Genomic DNA, 6009 nt, shown 5'->3' with positions numbered 1-6009 from the left:
AGCTGAGGCGTCTCCCTGGGGTGGCCTATCAACAAGGCCTGTCCAGCACTGACTCACAGTCTCATGAAGACAGTGATCCAGCCAAGACCCCCAAAAGTTGAGAAGATATGTGATTAGGTCACGAGGAACTGGCATTTACAACACTGCCAATAGTCTTTTTTTCCCTACTTTTCAAAGGACCCATTAAATGTAAATGTTTGTATACATGTCAATAGAAAATGTAAATAGGCTTTTTAAATCCTCAGCTTTCAGAGTTGATAACTATCAAGAATGAATTCTGGGGGCTGGGAAGATAGTATAATGATTCTGCAAAAAACTTTCATGTCTGAGGCTCTGAGGTCCTGGTTTCAATTTCAGCACTTCCATAAGACAGAGCTGAGCAGTGCTCGAGTAAGAAGAAAGGAAAGAAGAGAAAAGAAAAGAACACAGTTTCCTTTAGTGCATCTCTGGAGTTGTCGACGTCAACCTCTAACACAGGGTCGGTGTCTGAGGGGGGTGTTCCACTGGGATGGCAGCACATCATGTAAATATCACAGCGGGTAGTTCACCGTGCATGGGCTCTGCTGCTGTGCCCAGGGCTGGACGGACTGGAAGGGAACTCAGAGGCTCTGCCTCCTCCTCAAAACAGAAGTCCTTTCTGTGAGCTGAATCCTCCTTGTGCCCTTGTAGGGTCTTTGTGGGTCAGCAGAAGCCCTTTCCCCACCTGAGAGAGCTCCACCTGTGCGCTGGCTGGAGGCCGAGAGAGGACTGCCTGCAGAGCACAGCCAGAAAGAGGCCTGCACTGCGGTCAGTGGAACCACCATTTGCTTGAACACATGGAGCAGTTCAGAGGGGACACGGGTGCCTGGCGAGCCATTCAGGAGGCTTGTCTACAGTTCATGTGCGTGTGCTCTGGTGCTGTGACTTCTGCTCACCAGACCTTTAGGGAGCACTTTGAGTCCTTGTAGTGTCGTGAGCACTGAGGAGTCAATGCTAAAGAAGTCCGAGCATTTGCCCTTGCAGTGCTGACAGTCAACTTAGGAAGAGGGCTCCAAAGGCCAGGTGGCAGTGCACCCAGTTGAGTGCACACTACCATACAGAAGGACCTAGGTTTAAGCCCCTGATCCCCACCTGCAGGGGAAGCTTCACAAGCAGTGAAACAGTGCTACAGGTATCTCTCCTCCTCCTCCTCTCTTTTTGAATGCTGTCTCTATCAAGAAAAAGAAAAAATGGCCACTGGGAGTGGTAGATTTGTTGTGCAGAAACTGAGCCCTAGTGATAACCCTTGTGGCAACATGAAAGAGAGAGAGAGTGCCCTGCACTGCAGCACAGCATGGGCTATGCAATGTCAAGGGTGGTGCCGAGTACCATAGAAGGTATAGAGAAGGGGGCAGCCTGCCCACCCATAGGATGGTGTCTCTCACATCAGACTGCGCAGGACCATGGAGCCTGGGGAAGTGCCACCAGACATGCATAGAATGTGCACACTGGTGGCTGAATAACCCAACAGCCGTCCAAATGCTCAGCCCTTTTGCAGGCTGGTGAGTCACATGATGTGACCAGGATGACAGTGGCATCATGAGGGGATACCAGAAGGTCGTCTTTGTCAAGCTGACTTGCTTTTACCCTGTGGGAAGGCAGCAGCCCCAGAGATCAGAGGGTGTTTTCTGAAGTCACGCTGGCGCTGTGGAAGAGGAGGTAGGAAGGCGGCTGGGGGTGGCCCCTGTGCCACTGGGAGGGCTCATGGCGAGGGTGGAAGGGCTGGAATCGGAGACCAGAAGAGACAGCAGGAGAGCTGTGGTCTCTGGGCAGCCAGTGAAGGTGGAGGGTAGCTGTGACGGCAACTTAACTGAGACGGTGGGGCTTCCTCCTCAGAACAGCCAGACTGCAGCCAGATCACAGGTCCCAAGGCTCCAGGCCCACGGGCTTCCAGTCTCTCCCCAGAGCCTCCCACCAAGTATTTGAGAAGTGTCCAGTTGGAAAACAGAATTACAGTAAATGAACAGAATCAAATAAATTGGAAGAAACAAAATTCAGAGAACTTACAAAAAGTTCTTTTTAAAAAAGATTTTATCCCCACCTACGGGGGAAAGCTTTGCAAATGTGAAGCAGGGCTGCAGGTGTCTCTCTTTCCCTTCTCTCCTCTACCCTCTCAATATCTGGCTGTCTATTCAATAAATAAAGATAATTAGGGGGCCAGGTGGTACAAAGCACAAGTACCGGCATAAGGATCCTAGTTCGAGCCCCCCGGCTCCCTACCTGCAGGAGGTTCAGTTCACAGTCATTGAAGCAGGTCTGCAGGTGTTTGTCTTTCTCTACCCTTCTCTGTCTTCCCCTCCTTTCTTGATTTATGGCTGTCTCTATCCAATAAATAATAAAGATTTTAAAAAAAGAAGAAAGAAAAGAAAATGGCTGCTGGGATTTGTAGTGCAGTCACCGAACCTCAGCAATAACCCTGGAGGCAAAAAAAACACCAGCACATCATTCTAGTATATGCACTGCCTGGGGTGGAATTTGGGGCCTTATGCTTGAGGGTCCAGTGCTATGCACTGTGCCATCTCCCAAGTCACAGAAAAGTTCTATCCATAGAAAGGCCATGGAGGGAGTCCAGCAGTAGCGCAGCGGGTTAAGCGCACGTGGTGCAAAGCGCAAGGACCATTGTAAGGATCCCGGTTCAAGCCCCCAGCTCCCCACCTGCAGGGGAGTCGCTTCACAGGCAGTGAAGCAGGTCTGCAGGTGTCTGTCTTTTTCTCCCCCCTCTCTGTCTTCCTTTCCTCTCTCCATTTCTCTCTGTCCTATCCAACAATGACGACAGCAGCAACAACAATGATAGTAATAACCACAACAATGACGAAACAACAAGGGCAACAAAAGGGGGGAAAATGGCCTCCAGGAGCAGTGGATTCGTAGTGCAGGCACCGAGCCCCAGCAATAACCCTGGAAGCAAAAAAAAAAAAAAAAAAAGATAAAGTTGAAAACTTGCACCAGAAAAAAAAAATTAGAAATTACAGATGAAGATCTGAGGTCTCCGTTTTGGAAAAGCTAGTAGGCCAGACCTTCCACCTTCTGTACCCCACAATGATCCTGGGTCCATACTCCCAGAGGGATAAAGAATAGGGAAGCGGGAGTTGGGCAGTAGCACAGCAGGTTAAGTGTAGGTGGCGCAAAGCACAAGGACCAGCATAAGGATCCAGGTTCAAACCCCCCGGCTTCCCACCTGCAGGGGAGTCGCCTCACAAGCGGTGAAACAGGTCTGTAGGTGTCTGTCTTTCTCTCCTCTTCTCTGTCTTCCCCTCCTCTCTCCATTTCTCTCTGTCCTATCCAACGACGACATCAATAATAACTACAACAATACGACAACAAGGGCAACAAAAGGAAATAAATATTAAAAAAAAGAAATTTGGGGCCAGGTGGAAGCACACCCAGTTAAGTGCACATGTTACCATGCATAAAGAACTGAGTTCGAGCCCCCGCTTCCCAGCTGCAGGGGGTAGCTTCATGATTGGTGAAGCAAGTACTACAGGTACCTCTACTCTGTTTCTCTCCATTTTCCACCTCCCCTCTCATTTTCTCTCTATCCTATTAAATAAAGGGGAAAAAATGGTGGCCAGGAGCAGTAGATTCATCATGTAAGCACCAAGCCCCAGTGATAACGCTGGTAGCAATAAAAAAAAAAAGGAAATTAAAGTTAGTCTCAGGAGGGCAAATCTCCTTATAGACTTTGAAGAACAAGAGAGTGCAGGAAGCAGAAGTAGGAAAAATTTTCTTTTTTCACTTCAATTTGTTATTATCTTTATTTATTGGATAGAGACAGTCAGAAATCAAGTGGAGGGAGTCAGGCAGTAGCATAGCGGGTTAAGCGCAGGTGGCGCAAAGCCCAAGGACCGGCCTAAGGATGCCGGTTCAAGCCCCCGGCTCCCCACCTGCAGGGGAGTCACTTCACAGGTGGTGAAGCAGGTCTGCAGGTGTCTGTCTTTCTCTCCCCCTGTCTTCCCCTCCTCTATTTCTCTCTGTCCTATCCAACAACGATGATATCAATAACAATAACTACAACAATTTAAAAAAAGGAATAAATATTTTTAAAAATTTTTAATCGAGCAGAAGGGAGAGGGAAAGAGACAAAGTCACCTGCAACCCTGCTTTACCACTCACAAAGCTTTCCCCCTGCAGGTGGGGACCGGGGGCTTGAACCTGTGTCCTTGCGCATTGTAACACGTGCACTCAACCAGGTGCACCACCACCTAGCCCCCAGGAAAAAAATTTCTAATACAAGATCTCATCTACGGCCATACCACCCGGAACATGCCCGATCTCCTCTGATCTCGGAAAATATAAGATTTCCCAGTTGCCAGGAAAAATAACTCAGGTAGCAGAACACAGGACTTGTGCGCCTGAGGCTTCTAGTTCCACCCAGGCACCACATATACCAGATGGATTTGCTGACTTGTCCTACCTCTCATTTTGCAACACTCTTATATGAAATAAATGAATCAATCAATACATTTAAAGATTTCCTGGAACCAAAAGAGGAGAACCTGTAGATTAAAGGGCTCTATTGAGAGTGGGGGAGAGAGCATAATGGTTATGCAGAGACGCTCATGCCTCAGGCTCCAAAGTCCCAGGTTCAGTCCTCCATGCCGTAAGCCAGAGCTGAGTAGTGGTCTGGGTGAAAAAAAAAAAAAAAAAGTGGCAGGGTGCTTTGAGAGCCCATCATGAAGGGTGGAAATGTAACCTGATGCAGTGTTGTGGGATTCCAGGACCCTGAGCACCTGGATCCCAGAAGCTTGGCAAAACAAATTGTACAGGAGACAGGGCATGGCAGCCACCACCTTCCTGACAGTAACGTGGTGAGCAGACGGGCCTGGGGAGGAGTTTTGTTCCCAGCTAGAACCCCGTTCTCAGCCTCTATGTTCCCCACCCCTCAGAGAACATCACAAAACAAAAGACATTAGCATCCATGCAAACTTCTAAAAATAAATAAATTGACCTCTCATGTTCAAGAAAGAAAGAAAGAAAGGAAGGAAGGCAAACTGGTAGAGTTTGTGTTCTGCCCAGTGAATAAACCAGAAATCAAGGCCAGATGGGCCCCAGGGAATAGGGTGAGTCCCAAGAAAGCGGTGAGGGGCGGTCTGTGTGTCTTCACACATCTTTGCGGCAGTTTGAAAAGTGTTAAGTAGTATGACCTAGAAATGAAATAAATTTTAAGCAATGCAATTTGTGGCCCAGGAGCTGGTGCAGTGGACTCTCCAACACAAGGTTCCGAGTTCAGTCCCCACCATCACATATGCTGAGGTGATGTTCTGGGTCTCTCTCGTAAATATATATAAATCTTAAAAGATTTAAAAAAAAATCTGCAGCCTTTTATTCTAGACAGAATAAAGTATATAGGGAGTGACTCAGCCCTAATCAGTACTCATAAAATCATAGCTAGTAGTAAGAGGTGGAACCTAAATCATGCTGCAGTTACATGGGGGGCGGGGGGTTGTTCAGCGCTATTTCCCCACCATGGAGGCTTCGGGCAGGAGAGTTAAATCAGCCTGTGGAGAAAGGTGTGTGTGGGGTGGAGTGAGCATTTGGGCAGGGAGGACTAGGACAGAACACTGCTGTTTTCCATAAGCCTAGTAACAGATTTTTCTTTTAAATCTTTTTTTTTTTTTTTACTATTTGTTTATTCCCTTTTGCTGCCCTTGTTGTTTCATTGTTGTAGTTATTGATGTCGTCGTTGCTGGATAGGACAGAGAGAAATGGAGAGAGGAGGGGAAGACAGAGAGCGGAAGAGAAAGACAGACACCTGCAGACCTGCTTCACCACCTGTGAAGCGACCTCCCTGCAGGTGGGGAGCCAGGGGCTTCAACTGGGATCCTTATGCCGGTCCTTGCGCTTTGCGCCACCTTCGCTTAACCCGTTGAGCTACTGCCCCACTCCCAGGAATGGATTTTTTTTTTTTCCTTTTTTTTTTTTTTCCTCCTCCAGGGTTATTGCTGGGCTCGGTGCCTGCACCATGAATCCACCGCTCCTGGAGGCCATTTT

This window comes from Erinaceus europaeus, chromosome 15, assembly GCF_950295315.1.
Source record: "Erinaceus europaeus chromosome 15, mEriEur2.1, whole genome shotgun sequence".
NCBI lineage: Eukaryota > Metazoa > Chordata > Mammalia > Eulipotyphla > Erinaceidae > Erinaceus > Erinaceus europaeus.
Note: the sequence above shows the minus strand (reverse complement) of the source record.